The 24,978-nt window shown below is 39.1% G+C and overlaps 1 protein-coding gene across 5 annotated transcripts in view; it reads right to left on the minus strand.

Moving 5' to 3' along the window:
- myot (myotilin) overlaps window positions 1-24,132 on the minus strand; it is a 41,331-nt gene extending 17,199 nt beyond the window's left edge. For 2 of the 5 annotated variants that reach the window (XM_029511888.1, XM_029511884.1), the window contains exons 1-3: window positions 23,971-24,131; window positions 15,730-15,841; window positions 7,538-7,649 (exon numbers count right to left, since the gene is read on the minus strand). The gene's annotated coding sequence lies outside the window, so the exon portion shown is untranslated. Of the gene's footprint in view, window positions 1-7,537; window positions 7,650-13,113; window positions 13,146-15,729; window positions 15,842-23,970 lie in introns of those variants that run through there. The other 3 variants (XM_029511889.1, XM_029511885.1, XM_029511887.1) reach the window with 3 other exon arrangements.
- Window positions 24,133-24,978: the final 846 nt, after the last annotated feature.

A 24,978-nucleotide genomic window follows, 5' to 3' on the forward strand; every position in this document is an offset into this window, starting at 1 on the left:
GGATGCTTTCTAGTTCAGTGCCTGTAAATGTAGCAGCCCGAGAATACACATTGGACTAAAAGAAGCCAAAACAAGCTTATTATCATGGGAAAGGATTAATAATATTAAAAATAATTGGTAGCAGGTAGCACAATTCAGACTTTACAAACATATTTCCACCTATCGATACAGAAGCACCACTGTTACAAGCCTATCAAAGGTCTCCTGAGTGAGATTATGATGAATGATTTCCAGACTAAGCCTTATTATATAATTTTATTAGATTTAATTTTTAGAAAATTCTATGGATGAAATCTGTAAGAAGGGCATCAAGATACTGACTCTAGACTGGCCAACTTTGCAGTACAATTATCTTGGAATTTGTTCTAGGGTGACCAAATAGCAAAATGCATGGAGAGCATGGAAGTCTGAATCAAAATTTTGCACTTTCTGTGTCTTTTCAATTTGGATTGAAGGGGAAGTTTTTTGAGTCGGACCTTGAAAAATCTATCTCAAACAAAAAAAGTGAGGGCTTTGATTATTAAAATGACAGTACATTATATATTTGCTCAAAATATGTATTAGATATATCTTCCATAGAGACTATATGTCTCTAATGTTCCATTATGACTGCGAGAAATTAACTGTGTATTGTCACCTCAGGTAGGCCATATGCAGAAAACGTAATTCAAATATGCAGTGTTTCCTCTAGGATTTTTTTCAGCAGGGGGCCAGCTCTTCGGGTCCCTGGCATCCTAAACAAATGATACTTGATTGATTATTGGCAACTATAAAATGGCTGTTTCCCCTTACAACCATTACCACCTATAAATCTCAGTCATATACAATGTCAGATAAAGGATGAATATAAAAAGTAAATAAATAATCTAACAGCTAGATGGATTAGCACCATCCCTTTGCTCTCCCCCCTGCTGTGCTCTGTTCTGTCTGAGGTTAATTGTCAAATACAAATTGCATTAAAAAAAGAATAACGTTTGATTATTTACACTCACATCACATCTGATTACAAGTGTGAACATTAAAATACTATTTTCTACCAAACCATGATCGTTTGTGAGCCAGTAAAAGGCCACTGAAAACCGACTGGCGTCTTTCTCTTCTCAGAGAAATATTTGAACAAGCTCATCTGAAAACGCAGTCGGCAGTTAATACATCATGGTGCGTAGATATTAGCTTAATGCTATCAACGAGTTTACCCACGTTAGCGTCACTGAGTTGGCAACGGGCCCAATTAACTGAAGCTACCGGTATGCTACGTACCGTTAGTCGGCCATCAATACTTTGCACGTCTATTTAACATTTCAAATCTATGATGAGTTCTCTTAAGCTAATCACTGCCCAAATTTCCAGGTCCTCCCCCCGCCGTTGCGCTCATCACCAGGAAGTGCCGTGAAGGTTGAGAAATTGTGTATTTGCGACAATTAAAAAAAATAAAATAAAATAAAATAAAAAAAGAAGAAAACAAAGAAAGAAATAATTTTCAAGAAATGGGGACCCACACTCCTAAATGAATGTAGAAGAAACACTGATATGCGATTCTAAATTGCAACACAGAACCAGGAAATGCAAACTGACTAAATGGGACTATCGGTGCCATTACCTATTTTTAGGTCTTGGCAGGGTCCATACGATGACCGATTTATAGGTGAGACATGGGGCGCAGGATGCAATATCACTCATATACAAAACCCATAATATTAACAAGTAATAAGAAACTGAGCAATTCTAACATGGTCCTAAAACCAGTTGTTGCTGACTCCATAGCAATCACAGTGAGTGATCTGGCTTTTTCATGTGATGTGGCTTTGTGACATCATAGTGATGTCACTGTGATGCCATCAACTTAATGGCTTTTAACTCACAGAATTTGGCTTTGGAATTGGATGTGGCTTTGTGACATCACAGTGATGTCACTGGTATCTCATCAGCTACATTGCTTATAAAACATCAAAAATCTCATATTGTCATTACTTGGTGAAATACACTAACAAGTTGTTACAAACATTTTTTCTGGACAGAGACCAAGAACATGAATCAGCAAGAGCCATCTTCCATTGTCACTATACTGAGGGATGAAAATGAATCTCTTCACAAGAACAATGAGGCCCTGAAAAAAAACAATGGGGACCTTTACAAAGAGAATGAGGAACTCAAGAATTTAACTGCTTGGCTTCGTGCAAAAATTGAACAATACCATGGCAAGAAAAAAAGAACTCTTCAGCTCGAAAACAGGACAATGCAGCAACAGCTTCTGGAAGTCAATGAAGCCTTAGTTAATAAAAACCAGGCCCTCAGAGAAAAGGATGATCAGCTCAAGAATATTCAAGAAGAACTCAAAATGATTTACGACAACTATAATGCTGTATGCGAACAAAACACCTCTATTAGCCAACAACGCCATGAACTTAGAGAAAAAATTGACCAATTTAAAGAAGCAATTCAAGTTCAACAAGAGAAATCAAGATGGTTTCGGATGTATATGCTTCAATCTAATAAGGACTTAAAAAACCAAAATGCAGCCTTACAACAAGAACTTAAGGATGTCAAGAAAAGGTTATCTGATGAAGAAAAAAACCTCAGACAAAATGTTCAGCCACCTCAAGAAAATGAGCAAGAAATGACAGATATTCAGGGGAATGTAAAAACCTTTAGAAGCAACCGTAATGTCAAAAGGCAAGAAAACACCTCTTTAAGACAACAAAAGCAGGCCCTGGAAATAATGAACCAAGAAAACACATCAATGACAGAACTAATCAGAGCCTTGGAACAACAACTTTATGATGTAAACAAAAAGCTCCATGATGGAGAAGAAGCCGCAAGACAAAAAGATGAGGCCTTTCAAGGAAATCTACAGGAGCTCAAAAATATCCATCAAGAACTCAAGGACTGCAAGAACACTCATAATGTGACAAGCAAAGAAAACATCTCCTTGAGGCAACAAAACGAGGCCCTGGAAGAAAAAGTTCAAGACCTTAACAATAAGTTGTCTGATAAACAAGAAGAAATGAGGCTTGAACGTGAGGTTCTTCAACAGGAAGTGCAGGAACTGAGAACCACTGTACAAGGATCCAAAGACTTAGAATACGACTATGTTGTAATGAGCCAAGAAAACACATCTATGCTTGAACATATCAGAGCCTTGGAACAACAACTTCAAGTTGTAAACAAAAAGCTCCAAGATGGAGAAGAAGCCGCAAGACAAAAAGATGAGGCCCTTCAAGGAAATCTACAGGAGCTCAAAAATATCCATCAAGAACTCAAGGACTGCAACAACACTCATAATGTGATAAGCAAAGAAAACATCTCCTTGAGGCAACAAAACCAGGCCCTGGAAGAAAAAGTTCAAGACCTTAACAATAAGCTGTCTGATAAACAAGAGGAAATGAGGCTTGAACGTGAGGTTCTTCAACAGGACGTGCAGGAACTTAGAATCATTGTACAAGGATCCAAAGACTTAGAATACGACTATGTTGTAATGAGCCAAGAAAACACATCTATGCTTGAACATATCAGAGACTTGGAACAACAACTTCAAGTTGTAAACAAAAAGCTCCAAGATGGAGAAGAAGCCGCAAGACAAAAAGATGAGGCCCTTCAAGGAAATCTACAGGAGCTCAAAAATATCCATCAAGAACTCAAGGACTGCAAGAACACTCATAATGTGACAAGCAAAGAAAACATCTCCTTGAGGCAACAAAACCAGGCCCTGGAAGAAAAAGTTCAAGACCTTAACAATAAGCTGTCTGATAAACAAGAGGAAATGAGGCTTGAACGTGAGGTTCTGCAACAGGAAGTGCGGGAACTTAGAAATATTTTGGAATTATTGAAAGACTTAGAACACGACTATGTTGCAATGAGCCGAGAAAACACATCTATGCTTGAACATATCAGAGACTTGGGACAACAACTTCAAGTTGTGAACAAAAGGTTCCATGATGGAGAAGAAGCCGTACGACAAAAAGATGAGGCCCTTCAAGAAAAGCTACGGGAGCTCAAAAATATCCATCAAGAACTCAAAGACTGCAAGAACACTCATAATGTGATAAGCAAAGAAAACATCTCCTTGAGGCAACAGAGACAGGCCCTGGAAGAAAAAGTTCAAGACCTTAACAATAAGCTGTCTGATAAACAAGAGGAAATGAGGCTTGAACGTGAGGTTCTTCAACAGGAAGTGCAGGAACTCAGAAGTATTTTGCAAGTATTGAAAGACTTTGAACATGGCTGTGTTGCAATGAGCCAAGAAAACACATCTACAAGAGCCTTGGAACAACAACTTCCAGACATAAACGAAAGGCCCTTTGAGAGGAAAGGGCACATGAAGAAATGTGAGTTCCTGCAACAAGAACGGCAAGAACTTAGAAACGTTGTGCAAGACCTCAAAGACTTTGATCAGTTTAATTTGATCAAGCAAAATAAGGAGTCTATGAAAAAACAAACAGAGACCCTTGAGGAAGTCTCCAAAAAACTGTGTGATATGCAAACAGCCTTGAGAAAAGCAGACGTGGCTTTTCAACAGAAAGTGCAGGAAGTTGGAAATATTCTCCAAAGTCTCAACATTCTTAAATTCAAGCATCAGGAAAAGACACTAGAGAATGAGACTTTGAAACATCAAGTTATTATTTTGAAGAAGGAAAAAGAGAACCTTGAGAGAGAAAACCAGTCCATGAAAATCAAGCTTACAAGTGACCAGTTAAATCAAGTATATATGGACAGGTTCAATGAGAGGACTAGACGCTGATTTCAGTGCGATTGCAAACACTGCCACCTCTGACCATTAAGCTCTACACATTCTGTGATTGTGTCCATTATCGTGCTATGTAGGTTTTTTTTTTTCCAAGTATGATTGTTGTGGTGTTTGTTATAGGTTTGTTAAAAAATATAGGGCGGCACGGCGGCATATTGGTTAGCGCTTTTGCATTACAGCAAGAAGGTCATGGGTTTAATTCCTGGGGCCTTTCTGTGTGGACTTTGCATATTCTCCCCGTGCCTGCGTGGGTTTCCTCCGGGTGCTCTGGTTTCCTCCCACCGTCCAAAGACATTAATGTCTAGGTTGATTTGTGACTCTATTGCAGAAAGAGATATTATATTAGATATTATATTGTACGTTTGTTACAAGTACAATAACATTTAAACTTAAACCCTGTAATTGTTATTCTACTCATAAAGCTTCAAATGAAAAAAATAAACAATAAAAATAAATGCAAATAACATGCGTCACTTGTGTGTTAATGAAAGGTATTTTGCCTTTTGTTTTTGAATATTAATAACAGTTGACAAAAAACAAAAAACAAACAAAAAAAACAACAAAACAAAAAACACAACACTCACTCAATTTAAAATCAGTGGGGCTCAAGAGCCTAACTCCAATGAAAATCTGCATCCAATTCACAGGTTGTACTAAAGTCCAAGTGAACATGGTCCTGCTTCTTCCTTCAATTATAAGCTTTCCCTCATGACTTTGTCTGTAGCTTCAAGTCTTGTTCAGCGAAACATGATGTTCATGACCATAAAGCAGGGGACTTGGCTTCTATGTGACTGACAGACTGTACTACAGAATCAGGCTAGAGCACAGAGCAGATCAGATCCTCTCATCAGCCTTCCTGAGTTCCACATTCTCCTTCAAATCTGCTTTTTGCTGGTTTGAACATTGCAGTAGCCAAATTACAGTGCTGTGAAAAAGTATTTGCTGCCTTCCTGATTTCTTACTTTTTTGCATGTGTGTCACACTCGACTGTTTCAGATCAAACAAATGTAAACATTATGTAAAGTAATGTAAGGAAATGTAAAGATAACCCAAGTAAACATAAAATGCAGTTTTTCTGTGATGATTTTATTTAAGAGAAAAATACTATCCAAACCTACATGATCCTGTGTGAAAAAGTAATTACCCCCCTTGTTATATGATGAGGTAACTGTGATAAATCATACTATTGTGGAAAGCTGAGTTCAATTTCATAACCACACCCAGGCCTGATTGCTGCCAGACCTCTCAAATCAGGAGATCACTTAAATAGAACCTGTCTGACAAGGTGGGCCATATTGAACCCAAGACTTCATACCGTAATCCAAAGAAATTCAGGAGCAGATAAGAAAAGTAATTGACATGTCTCAGTCTGGAAAAGGTTATAAAGCCATTTATAAATCTTTGAGACTCCAGTGAACCACGGTGAGAGCTGTTATCCACACATGGAGAAAGCATGGTACAGGGGTGAACCTTCCCAGGACAACTGATCCAGGAGGTCACAAAGGAACCCAGAACAACAGGCCTCACTTGCCTCAGTAAAGGTCAGTGTTCATGACTCAACCATAAGAAAGAGACTACACAAAAATGGCATGCATGGCAGAGTTTCTTGGCGAAAGCCACTGCTGACAAAAAAAGAACAAAGGCTTGTCTCACTTTTGCCAAAAAAAACATCTTGATGATCCCCAAAGCTTTTGGGAAAATATTCTGTGGACTGAAACAAATTTTGAACTTTTTGGAAGGAGTGCATCCCATTACATCTGAATACATGAACACAGCATTTGATTAAAAAGAATACCATGCCAACAGTGAGTCGCTGTGATTGAAGGAACCATGAACTCTGCTCTCGACCAACAAATCCTGACCTCAAGCTGAAGCGCACTGGGGTTCTGCAGCAGGACAATGATCCAAAACACAGCAAGTGCACTTCTGAATGGCTTAAAAAAAAACAAAAAAAACAAAAACAGGGTTTTGGAGTGGCCTAATTAAAGTAAAGAAATGAACCCAAATGAGATGCTGTGGCATGACCTTAAAAAGGTGGGTCATGCTCGGAAACGCTCCAATGTGGCTGATTTAAAACAATTCTGCAAATAAGAATGGGCCAAAATTCCTCCACAGCGATGTGAAAGACTCAGTGCCAGTTATCGCGAATGCTTAACTGCAGTTGTTGCTGCTAAGGGGGGTTCAACCAGTTATTAGGTTTAGGGGGCAATTATTTTTTCACAGGGGCCATGTAGGTTCAGATGGCTTTTCCCTTAACAAATTTTGTTTACTTGTGTTACCTTAATTTAAATATTTAAGATTGCTTGGTCTGAAATGGCAAAGAGTGACAAAGGTACAAAAAAAGAAAGAAATCAGTAAGGAGACGGATACTTTTGTAGAAACAAGCTCACAAATCAAACAGTGATGGCACTTCTGAAGTACTTGTGCTTCTGGAAAACTTGAAGTGAAAACTCAGTTACTGCAGATATCCCCCCCCTCCCCAAAATTGACACTGTAAAATCGCCATCTTATGACAATCTTAAATGGAGACTCAACTACAGAGAAATAGTAGTTGGTGTGGAAGCATCAACTAAATATAACACCAAACATTCCTTCAATGACAACGTGTGGAATCATATTGCCATGAAAAACTGTGTAAAGTCATTCATGTTTGATAGCTACATGGACAGTGGTCCTTTAATCAGCTCCCTGTCCCACTGTACTGATGTTGCCATGACAATTTTACATAGTTTCTATTAACATGTCTATTGAGCCAAGAACTGTGTCCAAATTAAGACTAATTTCTTCCAATACCTCAGTTGGTTTGTCCAGCCTTTTCCAATTCTCCCTCATATGCTGGTGGCAAATGTGCCGTCCTTTTCCTGGACAACGAAACCTCCAATGGATGGATCCCTCACAGCCCAAACTATAACGAGACACATAGTGCACTTTTTATGAAAATAACATGGCAGCAACCATAACTTAGCTTTTTAATATTGGTAATGTGTTCAAGTTAATTGAGCAACTGTTGAAATGGAGCCACAAATGAAACCAAATTTGTGATTTAAATTAAAAAAAAAAAAAAGAGTGAAATGTTGTCACAGTTGCTCGGGAAATGGGACCTATGTAAGGGTCTCCATGGACCATCTCATTTCAATTTCGTCTTCACTGTCTACAGCAGCCCCCTTTGGACCACATCTTTTGTAAGGATAGTCGCCTCAGAAGTCATGACACAGTTATGGACAGATTTTTTTATTCAGTACAGAAAACAAATTGCATCAACAAATAATTTGTCTTCTTTTTCCACAGCTTTTTTTTTTCTTTTTTTCCCACATTTGTTGTCTCTCTTTATTCTATAGTCCAGCACCTTGCATGCATACAAATTACACTGATTTTCCCTTGTCAAGCTGCTGTTAATGTGAATTTCTCTTGGAGGTCAATATATATACATATCAAGTGTCTAGCTTCTGAAATTGACAGAAGCTGTTAAACGAGCAGGGATTTTGTGTCCTTAACACATTTTTTTTTTTTCGCACTTCAGTTATAATGATCATACTCCTGCATTGTCTTGGAATGTGAAATTAAAAATAGCATGTAACATTAAAATAAACTAAATAAACTGCTTTCATTTAAAGCTTCACACACGATAAAACAAATTAAATATGAGGTATGTGAATAACCAGTGTATAAAGTGAAAAAAAAAAAAGAAAAGAAAAGAATAGTCTTCTCTTCACATTAGTATGGGTTGTTAAAGTGAATTTAGGCTGTTGAGAGACTTTGATCGTTTCACACCCAAAAGAGTACACAGATGCCAGACTGCTGCCCTCTGGGGCTCTATGCTGGGCCCACAGAAGGAGCTGAAAGAAAAGTCTGGGGTTCAGGTTTCAGGCTAAATTAAACTCTGCTGTCTCCTGAACACAGCAAAGACACTTTGACCAGCTAAAAATCTGAATGTGTCCATTACCAAGAGCAATACAAAGGAGGGAATGGTCAAATTTCCACCCAGGGAATAAATAATCACACTATGATCATTTGTATATTCTTATTTTAATCTTATTTTCTTGTAATTTGTTTCATTGGAGTTGTTGGTTTTTTTTTTTTGTCCTGTCATCTTTTCAAACTCTTAATCTGTTCAATTTATAACATCTTAACATGCGGAAGCACTTTAGGGTTCTGCTTTCTTACTAAAGTCTCATTCATTTCAACATAGTGAGGAAATATTGATATTTGGACTAAAAAGGGCTCTTTAAATTCAAATCCGATCTATTTTTTCCATATCAACAGACCATTAGAAGTAGTTTGCTCTGTGATCCAGAGTCGGACCTTGAAAAATCTATCTCAAACAAAAAAAGTGAGGGCTTTGATTATTAAAATGACAGTACATTATATATTTGCTCAAAATATGTATTAGATATATCTTCCATAGAGACTATATGTCTCTAATGTTCCATTATGACTGCGAGAAATTAACTGTGTATTGTCACCTCAGGTAGGCCATATGCAGAAAACGTAATTCAAATATGCAGTGTTTCCTCTAGGATTTTTTTCAGCAGGGGGCCAGCTCTTCGGGTCCCTGGCATCCTAAACAAATGATACTTGATTGATTATTGGCAACTATAAAATGGCTGTTTCCCCTTACAACCATTACCACCTATAAATCTCAGTCATATACAATGTCAGATAAAGGATGAATATAAAAAGTAAATAAATAATCTAACAGCTAGATGGATTAGCACCATCCCTTTGCTCTCCCCCCTGCTGTGCTCTGTTCTGTCTGAGGTTAATTGTCAAATACAAATTGCATTAAAAAAAGAATAACGTTTGATTATTTACACTCACATCACATCTGATTACAAGTGTGAACATTAAAATACTATTTTCTACCAAACCATGATCGTTTGTGAGCCAGTAAAAGGCCACTGAAAACCGACTGGCGTCTTTCTCTTCTCAGAGAAATATTTGAACAAGCTCATCTGAAAACGCAGTCGGCAGTTAATACATCATGGTGCGTAGATATTAGCTTAATGCTATCAACGAGTTTACCCACGTTAGCGTCACTGAGTTGGCAACGGGCCCAATTAACTGAAGCTACCGGTATGCTACGTACCGTTAGTCGGCCATCAATACTTTGCACGTCTATTTAACATTTCAAATCTATGATGAGTTCTCTTAAGCTAATCACTGCCCAAATTTCCAGGTCCTCCCCCCGCCGTTGCGCTCATCACCAGGAAGTGCCGTGAAGGTTGAGAAATTGTGTATTTGCGACAATTAAAAAAAATAAAATAAAATAAAATAAAAAAAGAAGAAAACAAAGAAAGAAATAATTTTCAAGAAATGGGGACCCACACTCCTAAATGAATGTAGAAGAAACACTGATATGCGATTCTAAATTGCAACACAGAACCAGGAAATGCAAACTGACTAAATGGGACTATCGGTGCCATTACCTATTTTTAGGTCTTGGCAGGGTCCATACGATGACCGATTTATAGGTGAGACATGGGGCGCAGGATGCAATATCACTCATATACAAAACCCATAATATTAACAAGTAATAACAAACTGAGCAATTCTAACATGGTCCTAAAACCAGTTGTTGCTGACTCCATAGCAATCACAGTGAGTGATCTGGCTTTTTCATGTGATGTGGCTTTGTGACATCATAGTGATGTCACTGTGATGCCATCAAATTAATGGCTTTTAACTCACAGAATTTGGCTTTGGAATTGGATGTGGCTTTGTGACATCACAGTGATGTCACTGGTATCTCATCAGCTACATTGCTTATAAAACATCAAAAATCTCATATTGTCATTACTTGGTGAAATACACTAACAAGTTGTTACAAACATTTTTTCTGGACAGAGACCAAGAACATGAATCAGCAAGAGCCATCTTCCATTGTCACTATACTGAGGGATGAAAATGAATCTCTTCACAAGAACAATGAGGCCCTGAAAAAAAACAATGGGGACCTTTACAAAGAGAATGAGGAACTCAAGAATTTAACTGCTTGGCTTCGTGCAAAAATTGAACAATACCATGGCAAGAAAAAAAGAACTCTTCAGCTCGAAAACAGGACAATGCAGCAACAGCTTCTGGAAGTCAATGAAGCCTTAGTTAATAAAAACCAGGCCCTCAGAGAAAAGGATGATCAGCTCAAGAATATTCAAGAAGAACTCAAAATGATTTACGACAACTATAATGCTGTATGCGAACAAAACACCTCTATTAGCCAACAACGCCATGAACTTAGAGAAAAAATTGACCAATTTAAAGAAGCAATTCAAGTTCAACAAGAGAAATCAAGATGGTTTCGGATGTATATGCTTCAATCTAATAAGGACTTAAAAAACCAAAATGCAGCCTTACAACAAGAACTTAAGGATGTCAAGAAAAGGTTATCTGATGAAGAAAAAAACCTCAGACAAAATGTTCAGCCACCTCAAGAAAATGAGCAAGAAATGACAGATATTCAGGGGAATGTAAAAACCTTTAGAAGCAACCGTAATGTCAAAAGGCAAGAAAACACCTCTTTAAGACAACAAAAGCAGGCCCTGGAAATAATGAACCAAGAAAACACATCAATGACAGAACTAATCAGAGCCTTGGAACAACAACTTTATGATGTAAACAAAAAGCTCCATGATGGAGAAGAAGCCGCAAGACAAAAAGATGAGGCCTTTCAAGGAAATCTACAGGAGCTCAAAAATATCCATCAAGAACTCAAGGACTGCAAGAACACTCATAATGTGACAAGCAAAGAAAACATCTCCTTGAGGCAACAAAACGAGGCCCTGGAAGAAAAAGTTCAAGACCTTAACAATAAGTTGTCTGATAAACAAGAAGAAATGAGGCTTGAACGTGAGGTTCTTCAACAGGAAGTGCAGGAACTGAGAGCCACTGTACAAGGATCCAAAGACTTAGAATACGACTATGTTGTAATGAGCCAAGAAAACACATCTATGCTTGAACATATCAGAGCCTTGGAACAACAACTTCAAGTTGTAAACAAAAAGCTCCAAGATGGAGAAGAAGCCGCAAGACAAAAAGATGAGGCCCTTCAAGGAAATCTACAGGAGCTCAAAAATATCCATCAAGAACTCAAGGACTGCAAGAACACTCATAATGTGATAAGCAAAGAAAACATCTCCTTGAGGCAACAAAACCAGGCCCTGGAAGAAAAAGTTCAAGACCTTAACAATAAGCTGTCTGATAAACAAGAGGAAATGAGGCTTGAACGTGAGGTTCTGCAACAGGAAGTGCGGGAACTTAGAAATATTTTGGAATTATTGAAAGACTTAGAACACGACTATGTTGCAATGAGCCGAGAAAACACATCTATGCTTGAACATATCAGAGACTTGGGACAACAACTTCAAGTTGTGAACAAAAGGTTCCATGATGGAGAAGAAGCCGTACGACAAAAAGATGAGGCCCTTCAAGAAAAGCTACGGGAGCTCAAAAATATCCATCAAGAACTCAAAGACTGCAAGAACACTCATAATGTGATAAGCAAAGAAAACATCTCCTTGAGGCAACAGAGACAGGCCCTCGAAGAAAAAGTTCAAGACCTTAACAATAAGCTGTCTGATAAACAAGAGGAAATGAGGCTTGAACGTGAGGTTCTTCAACAGGAAGTGCAGGAACTCAGAAGTATTTTGCAAGTATTGAAAGACTTTGAACATGGCTGTGTTGCAATGAGCCAAGAAAACACATCTACAAGAGCCTTGGAACAACAACTTCCAGACATAAACGAAAGGCCCTTTGAGAGGAAAGGGCACATGAAGAAATGTGAGTTCCTGCAACAAGAACGGCAAGAACTTAGAAACGTTGTGCAAGACCTCAAAGACTTTGATCAGTTTAATTTGATCAAGCAAAATAAGGAGTCTATGAAAAAACAAACAGAGACCCTTGAGGAAGTCTCCAAAAAACTGTGTGATATGCAAACAGCCTTGAGAAAAGCAGACGTGGCTTTTCAACAGAAAGTGCAGGAAGTTGGAAATATTCTCCAAAGTCTCAACATTCTTAAATTCAAGCATCAGGAAAAGACACTAGAGAATGAGACTTTGAAACATCAAGTTATTATTTTGAAGAAGGAAAAAGAGAACCTTGAGAGAGAAAACCAGTCCATGAAAATCAAGCTTACAAGTGACCAGTTAAATCAAGTATATATGGACAGGTTCAATGAGAGGACTAGACGCTGATTTCAGTGCGATTGCAAACACTGCCACCTCTGACCATTAAGCTCTACACATTCTGTGATTGTGTCCATTATCGTGCTATGTAGGTTTTTTTTTTTCCAAGTATGATTGTTGTGGTGTTTGTTATAGGTTTGTTAAAAAATATAGGGCGGCACGGCGGCATATTGGTTAGCGCTTTTGCATTACAGCAAGAAGGTCATGGGTTTAATTCCTGGGGCCTTTCTGTGTGGACTTTGCATATTCTCCCCGTGCCTGCGTGGGTTTCCTCCGGGTGCTCTGGTTTCCTCCCACCGTCCAAAGACATTAATGTCTAGGTTGATTTGTGACTCTATTGCAGAAAGAGATATTATATTAGATATTATATTGTACGTTTGTTACAAGTACAATAACATTTAAACTTAAACCCTGTAATTGTTATTCTACTCATAAAGCTTCAAATGAAAAAAATAAACAATAAAAATAAATGCAAATAACATGCGTCACTTGTGTGTTAATGAAAGGTATTTTGCCTTTTGTTTTTGAATATTAATAACAGTTGACAAAAAACAAAAAACAAACAAAAAAAACAACAAAACAAAAAACACAACACTCACTCAATTTAAAATCAGTGGGGCTCAAGAGCCTAACTCCAATGAAAATCTGCATCCAATTCACAGGTTGTACTAAAGTCCAAGTGAACATGGTCCTGCTTCTTCCTTCAATTATAAGCTTTCCCTCATGACTTTGTCTGTAGCTTCAAGTCTTGTTCAGCGAAACATGATGTTCACGACCATAAAGCAGGGGACTTGGCTTCTATGTGACTGACAGACTGTACTACAGAATCAGGCTAGAGCACAGAGCAGATCAGATCCTCTCATCAGCCTTCCTGAGTTCCACATTCTCCTTCAAATCTGCTTTTTGCTGGTTTGAACATTGCAGTAGCCAAATTACAGTGCTGTGAAAAAGTATTTGCTGCCTTCCTGATTTCTTACTTTTTTGCATGTGTGTCACACTCGACCGTTTCAGATCAAACAAATGTAAACATTATGTAAAGTAATGTAAGGAAATGTAAAGATAACCCAAGTAAACATAAAATGCAGTTTTTCTGTGATGATTTTATTTAAGAGAAAAATACTATCCAAACCTACATGATCCTGTGTGAAAAAGTAATTACCCCCCTTGTTATATGATGAGGTAACTGTGATAAATCATACTATTGTGGAAAGCTGAGTTCAATTTCATAACCACACCCAGGCCTGATTGCTGCCAGACCTCTCAAATCAGGAGATCACTTAAATAGAACCTGTCTGACAAGGTGGGCCATATTGAACCCAAGACTTCATACCGTAATCCAAAGAAATTCAGGAGCAGATAAGAAAAGTAATTGACATGTCTCAGTCTGGAAAAGGTTATAAAGCCATTTATAAATCTTTGAGACTCCAGTGAACCACGGTGAGAGCTGTTATCCACACATGGAGAAAGCATGGTACAGGGGTGAACCTTCCCAGGACAACTGATCCAGGAGGTCACAAAGGAACCCAGAACAACAGGCCTCACTTGCCTCAGTAAAGGTCAGTGTTCATGACTCAACCATAAGAAAGAGACTACACAAAAATGGCATGCATGGCAGAGTTTCTTGGCGAAAGCCACTGCTGACAAAAAAAAGAACAAAGGCTTGTCTCACTTTTGCCAAAAAAAACATCTTGATGATCCCCAAAGCTTTTGGGAAAATATTCTGTGGACTGAAACAAATTTTGAACTTTTTGGAAGGAGTGCATCCCATTACATCTGAATACATGAACACAGCATTTGATTAAAAAGAATACCATGCCAACAGTGAGTCGCTGTGATTGAAGGAACCATGAACTCTGCTCTCGACCAACAAATCCTGACCTCAAGCTGAAGCGCACTGGGGTTCTGCAGCAGGACAATGATCCAAAACACAGCAAGTGCACTTCTGAATGGCTTAAAAAAAAACAAAAAAACAAAAACAGGGTTTTGGAGTGGCCTAATTAAAGTAAAGAAATGAACCCAAATGAGATGCTGTGGCATGACCTTAAAAAGGTGGGTCATGCTCGGAAACGCTCCAATGTGGCTGATTTAAAACAATTCTGCAAATAAGAATGGGCCAAAATTCCTCCACAGCGATGTGAAAGACTCAGTGCCAGTTATCGCGAATGCTTAACTGCAGTTGTTGCTGCTAAGGGGGGTTCAACCAGTTATTAGGTTTAGGGGGCAATTATTTTTTCACAGGGGCCATGTAGGTTCAGATGGCTTTTCCCTTAACAAATTTTGTTTACTTGTGTTACCTTAATTTAAATATTTAAGATTGCTTGGTCTGAAATGGCAAAGAGTGACAAAGGTACAAAAAAAGAAAGAAATCAGTAAGGAGACGGATACTTTTGTAGAAACAAGCTCACAAATCAAACAGTGATGGCACTTCTGAAGTACTTGTGCTTCTGGAAAACTTGAAGTGAAAACTCAGTTACTGCAGATATCCCCCCCCTCCCCAAAATTGACACTGTAAAATCGCCATCTTATGACAATCTTAAATGGAGACTCAACTACAGAGAAATAGTAGTTGGTGTGGAAGCATCAACTAAATATAACACCAAACATTCCTTCAATGACAACGTGTGGAATCATATTGCCATGAAAAACTGTGTAAAGTCATTCATGTTTGATAGCTACATGGACAGTGGTCCTTTAATCAGCTCCCTGTCCCACTGTACTGATGTTGCCATGACAATTTTACATAGTTTCTATTAACATGTCTATTGAGCCAAGAACTGTGTCCAAATTAAGACTAATTTCTTCCAATACCTCAGTTGGTTTGTCCAGCCTTTTCCAATTCTCCCTCATATGCTGGTGGCAAATGTGCCGTCCTTTTCCTGGACAACGAAACCTCCAATGGATGGATCCCTCACAGCCCAAACTATAACGAGACACATAGTGCACTTTTTATGAAAATAACATGGCAGCAACCATAACTTAGCTTTTTAATATTGGTAATGTGTTCAAGTTAATTGAGCAACTGTTGAAATGGAGCCACAAATGAAACCAAATTTGTGATTTAAATTAAAAAAAAAAAAAAGAGTGAAATGTTGTCACAGTTGCTCGGGAAATGGGACCTATGTAAGGGTCTCCATGGACCATCTCATTTCAATTTCGTCTTCACTGTCTACAGCAGCCCCCTTTGGACCACATCTTTTGTAAGGATAGTCGCCTCAGAAGTCATGACACAGTTATGGACAGATTTTTTTATTCAGTACAGAAAACAAATTGCATCAACAAATAATTTGTCTTCTTTTTCCACAGCTTTTTTTTTTCTTTTTTTCCCACATTTGTTGTCTCTCTTTATTCTATAGTCCAGCACCTTGCATGCATACAAATTACACTGATTTTCCCTTGTCAAGCTGCTGTTAATGTGAATTTCTCTTGGAGGTCAATATATATACATATCAAGTGTCTAGCTTCTGAAATTGACAGAAGCTGTTAAACGAGCAGGGATTTTGTGTCCTTAACACATTTTTTTTTTTCGCACTTCAGTTATAATGATCATACTCCTGCATTGTCTTGGAATGTGAAATTAAAAATAGCATGTAACATTAAAATAAACTAAATAAACTGCTTTCATTTAAAGCTTCACACACGATAAAACAAATTAAATATGAGGTATGTGAATAACCAGTGTATAAAGTGAAAAAAAAAAAAAGAAAAGAAAAGAATAGTCTTCTCTTCACATTAGTATGGGTTGTTAAAGTGAATTTAGGCTGTTGAGAGACTTTGATCGTTTCACACCCAAAAGAGTACACAGATGCCAGACTGCTGCCCTCTGGGGCTCTATGCTGGGCCCACAGAAGGAGCTGAAAGAAAAGTCTGGGGTTCAGGTTTCAGGCTAAATTAAACTCTGCTGTCTCCTGAACACAGCAAAGACACTTTGACCAGCTAAAAATCTGAATGTGTCCATTACCAAGAGCAATACAAAGGAGGGAATGGTCAAATTTCCACCCAGGGAATAAATAATCACACTATGATCATTTGTATATTCTTATTTTAATCTTATTTTCTTGTAATTTGTTTCATTGGAGTTGTTGTTTTTTTTTTTTTGTCCTGTCATCTTTTCAAACTCTTAATCTGTTCAATTTATAACATCTTAACATGCGGAAGCACTTTAGGGTTCTGCTTTCTTACTAAAGTCTCATTCATTTCAACATAGTGAGGAAATATTGATATTTGGACTAAAAAGGGCTCTTTAAATTCAAATCCGATCTATTTTTTCCATATCAACAGACCATTAGAAGTAGTTTGCTCTGTGATCCAGCAGAGAGTGCTGTAAAATTGCATCATCTGTAAACAAGACCGATATTACTATTATGCTGTTTGATTCTATAGCCAAGCTATCCTAACCATGAAACCAAAGATTCTGTGAGGCAGTGTGCAAAAGTATTTTAGGTTCTACACAATATATGGCAAAGTAACCACATAAACATAAGGCTGCATGTGGACTTGGCCTCGTAATACAACAGCAATGAATCTGCAGACTCATGTTTGTTTTCTTGTTGTGTAACCACTGTTCCTACTTTGACAAACTGGCATATATCATCTAGTGTATACATTCAAGATGCACTTTACAGACTGACCTTATCAACAGTTACAATGTTGAAAATATGACAGAGCGTGACAGACATCCAGCTCAGTAATGTCAGATGATATCAGAATGGCTTAATGTTTTTTCAATGCAAAAGCACAACTAGACTGACAAATATGTCCTCCTTATCCTGGAAAATGAAGGGTTCAAATAGATGGATCCTTCACAGCCCAATCTAACCCAAGATTTATTGTGCACTGTTGTAAGAAAATAATGCATGTGAGACAAAGCAAACAAACAAAACACCCATTCCCAACTTTTAAATCTCAGTCTTGGCTTTTTGTTAGGGTCTCAAGCTTCATGATAAGTTTGGCGTGAGATAAACAAACAAAATCCCCTAAAAAACAAAACCAACTCCAAATATCACTGGCTTTTATGTCATTTGTATTTTAAGTTTGCTACAGATGGTTTGAAAAAATATTTTATTTTTTTTTAACTCAAGTATCCATCAGGAGGAGAAGGGAGGCAGACCAGGCTAAGCTAACTGTGAAAACAGCTAAGCTAGCTTGGCTTCTAGCATAACTGACTTTTGGAAATCAACAATTGTTTAACTTTAAATGTGGCAATAACAACTTGGACGTAGTTTTTATGAGATCGTTAAAAAAACGGATCGGAGCAGATCTTAGATGTACACGAAGGTTTAAGATGGCGCAGCAGCAACACACAGCCTCGGTGACTTGGCGGGCTTCAAACAGCACAGCGGTTTTAACATTGTGTTTATAGACCGAGTGAAAGCAGGTTTGTCATTAATAAGGGGGGATCTATCACGTTTGGTGCGACTGGAAGCTGTAAAAACGGGCAACGTTGCCAGATGAGCCTGACAGTTTCTAGCCCAATCACAACCATAACACACACCACGATAGGCTACAAAGCTTTATTACACCATCAGTAACACAGAGTACAGTCAGACAACCAAATCTGCAGGGTAACCACAAAAATGAAGTATGAGCCATCGGCCTAGTTATAAACAATAAAGAATGAAATTAACCTACACACATACACACATTTATATATAACAAAGGAATGGCGATAACTGCTAAAATGTACTGGCATGCAAACATGGGCTTCAAATGTCCATTTAATGGGCTATGAATTCATTTATTATTAATTTCAGTCATCACTCTTCTACTCTTATTCCTAATATTGGAAGGTTGTCAAGCTGACAGCATGTACACTCATTTTTGTGGTAGATGCCTCAGAATTAAGCGACCACAGTTAAATAAAGGACTCACAGTGAAGTTCGGATGCACAGAAACTCCTTTCGGTTGGATCAACGTCTCCTGTGTGACTGTTTTTGTGGCGCCATGTTCTGTCAAACACCTGTAACGAGCTTTAGAGGTCATCTTCTGAGCCTGGGGCGATCCGCGTTTGTCGCTCGGGGTCGGCCTCCCTTTCCTCCACACACACTTTTCGTAATTTCCCCACTTCAGCGTGATGTTAGCTAACAGACGCTCGGCCACGCCGGTCCAATGGCAGCCAACAGGACAGCAGCGTCAGGTGCAGAGGCGGGCCGCCATGTCACGCGCTCTCTAATCACTAACACTATTGGCTGGAACTTACGTCAATCAAATATTTGTTTAATTTGGCCGGGCGCTTTAAACCGTAGACCTATAGCTTGCTTAGTAAAAATCGCTCTCATAATATTTTCAAAAACCACCATATGTATTCAAAAGCAGCCCGATTTTCGTCTCCCGACTCCAAATTTTATTTATTCCCCGACCAACGTAATCAAAAAGCCGCCCAAACTGGCAACACAGGAAACGGGCCATGCTGAGGAAAGCGGTCGTAAACCGACAGAAATGGCGCCCCTTTCCTATTGGTGTAAAGATCCCCCGATCAACCAATGAGAAAATTATACGCTCGAAGCCTTTGGTTGCTGAGGGAAGAGGGGAAAGTTTTGGAAGTGACCGATAGCCAGTTTCAACATATTATTATTTTCATTTCTAAGTTATAAAAATGCTTTGTTAAGCATGTTTGTGGTTTTCACAGTAAAAACATCTAACTTTCTCCTTCATGGATTTTATGTCTTTCTGGATGATTTTAATAACCACCAGCGTCAGAATGTCACCACTGCTCTACTACCTGCACTGTATTACTGTGAGAATGTCATTCAGCTTTCTTTTCTATATTCACACCGTGTACAGCTTCATTATTCTATTCTATTTTACTATTGTTATTTTCATTTTAATGTATTATTTGTTTTCTATTTTTATTGCTGCTGGACTCTGTGCGTACCAATCATAAGTTCTCACTTCAATGTGTTAATACAGTAATATTTAATAATTTAACAATAAAAAAAAAAACCTGTAAAGTCACACACGTGAGGTTGTACTGAAACACCAAACAATGCAAGGTAAACTATTTGAAGGTGATATAAAGGTAAAATCCAAAGTTGTTCAAAACAGCCAAATATACTCTGGACCCCAGAGATTACATTTTCCCACTGAGGGACATAAAGGATTATTATTTTATCTTATGAAAAAGAAAAATCACTCTTCTTGCACACCTCGATTAGCTTTCCAGTGAAGTGAGTCAGTGTTAGGACAGCAAGCTTTATTATACTGGGTGTAAATACAGGCTGCACATTCAAAAGACATCTGTACATTCAAATTTGATTCAAACTTGACTTTTGGAAAATGTGACATTAGTGTGTGTGTGTGTGTGTGTGCGTATACTGTCTATAAACAGTACTTTTACAAAAATTTTGAAAAGTAAGAATGCTTTCAGAAATTAGAATTATATATTAACATCAAATATTGTTGTAATTTGGATTTCTGTTCATTTGCTTGGCATTTTGTTAATTGATAAAAATAAGCTATTAGCCCTTTTATTTTTGAATGCATTTGCACATTGCAGAATTTTTTCACAGCTGCCTAAAACCTTTGCACTTTTCTGTGTACGTAATGATTGGAGGTCACAGCGGCCTAACGACTCAACAGCATGCATATACTCAGTGTCCCCCTCTGATAATGGGTCACAGGTTTGTTTGTGTGTGCGTGTGTGTGCAACTTGGTTCAGGTCCATTGTAGCCACAACAGCTGCTGTTTAAAGCCCATATCAGTTGGTTGTGTTACATAACCAAAGTATTAATCATGGTAATAACAGGCAGCATTACCAGAGTGAAACTAATCTGTTACTTGGTAAGCAACAGATGGAGACGTACAGAAGGTGGAGAATAAGTAAAAAAAAAAGACCTAAACGTGTACACAAAATCACTGCAATGCCATCCAGTGGTACATTAAATGTTCACATTTTGTTTTACTCATATGAAATGATGCAGTTATACCATCACATAGCATTTACTAATCAGTTGTCTATCGGGATTTGTAGGCTTCATCCTCTGGATACCATGAAAAGGTGCTCCAGATTTTAGTGCAATCAATGCAATAACTGCTCAGATATTTCATTTTTCAACACTGCCATCCTGCAGCCACACCACGAGTTTAATGGCTAGAAATATGGTCTTTTTTTTTATTATTATTACAGGGAGACATGGTATGATATTGGTGATACCACTATTAGAATTCATAAATGTACATTGTAACGTATCAGTTCAAGCCCACTATTTCTGTGGGTTTGGCCGTCTGGCATCAATATCGCAACAGAAAGACTGAATTCCTACAGCTTGGCCTGATATCACACTTCTGAACATTAACAGTGTGACATTTATAGGAAGTTTCACATATATGATAGGTTTCATTTTCTGTCTACAGGTCACTAAAGTGCCCAAATGACCCAATAAATTAGACTAGTGTCCCTAACTGTGCGTAGAGCTGCAGACTACATTTTTAACCATCTGCAATAAAAAAAACAAAACAAAAACAACAACAACAACAGCAACAAAACCGCATGTACTGTGTGTGTACTCCACCTGTTGGTTATGTGTGTTATGTGATTTAATTTCACAAATGTAATTTCAGACAGCTTTTAAGCTACCTGTGTATTGCACAGTTCACTGCATGGTATTTATCAATGTGTCTTGTTTTCTGTAGCTACAACAATTTGGGATATCTGCTGCTTATTTAAATAATGGCCCATTACTATCACTTAATGAGAACAAATAACCAGCCATGGATTCTGCATGCAGATTATGATATTAATCCTGTGGTGAACTCGAGGTTTCCAGGAGAAAATAGGAGGAAGCAAACATTAGCACCTGAGCCCAATCCGTCTTGTGGAATTCAAACAAGCCACCCACTGTGTAATTCCAGCCCTGCGTGAAACACCATGAAGCCTCCGACCCCCAGATGGTCTCAGCTGTGGACAGATTTAGTGCAGCAGTGGCACCTTCTGGCAGCAGAACTAGATGTGTTGAAATCTACTGGTAAGTGATTATTACGTAACCTGTGAGCTCCTCTGTGACTGACAGAGGAACAGTCAGCGGATCCATATATCCATATCCATCACTGTGAGCCAAAGCAGCTTACCATCACAAGCACAACAATATGGAGGAGGAGAAGGAAGGATCACCTTTTATAAAAGTGAGCCAGCTCAATTTCTGTGAGTAAAAGCTGTTGGTCCCTTTGCTGAAATCATACTGTAATTGTTGCTCACAGTTCCGTGGCATCGAAAAAGACTCAAAACTGGAGACTGTGACTATGAACTCATCAGGAAAACATTTACTAAGGCAATGAGCCAAGTGAGAAGTATCACCGTTTTCCCATCGACTTCAATTCAATCTGACTTCTTTTTCCAGCCAGAATCAGCTGACTCTATTGGATGTTCATTAGATTAGCAGCTTTAATATATTTTAGAGCCCTTTATTTTTGCAGTCTATGGTTGAACCACGCGATGTCAGTCACAGAGCGTAAACATGTTCAGACAGCACAATGAAAGTGAACGATGGCACTGAACTACTTCTTTGTAAATTCAGACTACATCACTGATGTAACTGTGGAAAACCAAATGATAAATATGCTGAAAAAGTACGCAGCATTTGTAGCTCACTCCTCTCCCTCTTGCCGTACTCCCTGACACCTACTTTCTGCCCCACCGTCAGAATGGTGCACGGGGTGAAACCTTCTGTGTAACTGCTGCACTGCAGGGCCATGACAGGCACCTGTTTGAGCTCATCCTGCTCTCGGGTCAAGTGATAAAACGCCGCACATGTGAGGGAGAACTTTCTGCAGACGCTGAGATACCACAGGAAGGATCAGGACAAACTGATGAAGCTGCAAGCAGTTTTCATCACACTCGCATGAGTCTTTTTAAGCCACATTAAGAGTTGTGCACCTTCCTCTGATCAATGCTGATGCCATAGCATACAAAGATCCTCCCCATGGCATGGTTACCATGGTAACAGTAACCATCTAGTGATTAAAGAACCACGTTTGTAAGCACTTGTTCATAAACCTGTGCAGAGGATGTGTAGCGGCAGATCAACCAGCAGGCCAGCTGACTGGGTTCACATTATGACCACAAACATGATTTTATTTTCACTTTCATGCATGGTGGAAATATATTAACGAATAAATGTGGTGCCATTTTTTTTTTTTTTTTTTTTTGCTTGTGCTTGTGAATTAATCTGGGGCGGATGCTCAGGCGCCACCACAGTGTAATCTCTGTGACGGGGAGATGATGCCTTCGCTGTCAAACATTTGGGCATCTGATCACTCAGTGTTGCCTCAGTATATAGTTGTAAAGCTGAGGTCAGACGCACACTGGGAGGTAAATATATCAGTGGAAAAGAGGAATTCCTCTACTCACGCTCACCTCATACCTCTCCAATTCTCCTGCCTCCTCAACGTCTCTGCCTGGAGAACTGTTTTTAGCCTGGGCTGGGTCAGCTGATCTCAGTGTCCACCAACCACAGAGCTCAGTGGCTGAACACAGCGTCATACAGGCATGTCAGGATTGTACTGTGAACCCCCCGACACCCCCGACGCTGCCACCCACTCAGCTTTGGCTGCTATGTCCTGTGGTGACTCACCCTGAATATGTAACACACTTCTTTCTTTTTTACTTCGACCATTTACAGATTCAAATGGATGTAACAGATTTTTCATCCACAGCAACAATTTGATTTGGAGAGTTTGTCACATGCAGTTAGATTGATTGACTGACTGATTGGTAGGTACCATAAATTTAGCCCTACAGATCTCAGCTGTCCTCTTCCTTCTGATTGCAGACTCATGAAAGTCTCCATTACATAAAGTATCAGGGAGCTTATCCCTCTTCACTTTCATTATCTGATTACTCTGACTTTTGCTTTCCCTTCTCTCTCTCGGTCAAAACTAAGAGCTCTTTATATACTCTTATCTGCTGGGCCTCCGCAGCCTCGGCACTTCTGGATAAATGCTATGAAAGCTGTGATGTGCTGCGTAAATTGGACTCACTCATGCACATGCAAAACAGGCCTGGCAGCTTCAATCCGCCCGCTGAAACTTCAAACAATAATGTCTCCCACTCCTTACCTGTTGGGCCTTTTCCCAGCAGGGTAAAAAAACAAAAGCAAAACAAGTGTACTGATCCAAAGGGAAGTGTGGAGGATTCAGATGTTAAACACTAAACCAATATGTGACTGTGTTGCTGCCAGTCATGGCTTGGTTGTCGGGCACTCCCTGGTCTGAGCGAGCCGACACACATTTGTGTGTGTGTTAAATGGGGGTTGTGGTGGTGGAATGGGGTTAGGATTGAATCTCAGGCAGGAGGGTGGGGGTCAGCTGGAGGGGTACTGAAGGGGCAAATTTAGAGCAGAGTGAAGTGTTCGTGAACACTTAAAGCACCAGAAAGCAGCTGGAGTTGGCTCATACTGTTGCTTCACCTGTTACAGCTTTGGCTGGATCCTGACCAACCCCAGAAAACATCAAAATGTGGGAAGGACATCACTGTTGGACGCTCAGTGACCCAACTGGTGCCAGGAAACCCGCAGCTGGTGCCACAGAGTCTTCAGGGGACACATGAGACAGGAGAAGCCAGAGAATGAGAGAGCGGGAGAGACATCTGCCAAGTGGTTTCATCATTTTTATGTTTTCGTAGACATGAGGGACACATTTGACTTGAGAAACTGGTCCATTAATACAAAATGTTGAACAAACATTCACAAATGACTTTCTATTTCTATTCTATTCTATTCTGTCTGTCCTATTGATGTGATAAATGATACAGAGGGCAGCATGGCAGCATAGTGGTTAGAGCTGTAGCCCCACAATAAGAAGGTTGGTTCAGTTCCCGGCCTGGGGCCTTTCTGACCGGAGTTTATATGTTCTCCCCGTGCCTGTGTGGGTTTCCTGCAGGTACTCTGATTTCCTCCCACCGTCCAAAGACATCATGTTTGGGTTAACTGGTGACTCTAAATTGTCTGTAGGTCTGAGTGTGAGTGGTTGTTGGTCTCTGTCTGTCTCTGTGTGTTGGCCCTGTGATGGACTGGTGACCTGTCCAGGGTGACCCCGCCCCTCACCCAGAGGGAGCTGGGACTGGCT

Source organism: Echeneis naucrates, chromosome 10 (genome assembly GCF_900963305.1).
Source record: "Echeneis naucrates chromosome 10, fEcheNa1.1, whole genome shotgun sequence".
NCBI classification, from domain to species: domain Eukaryota; kingdom Metazoa; phylum Chordata; class Actinopteri; order Carangiformes; family Echeneidae; genus Echeneis; species Echeneis naucrates.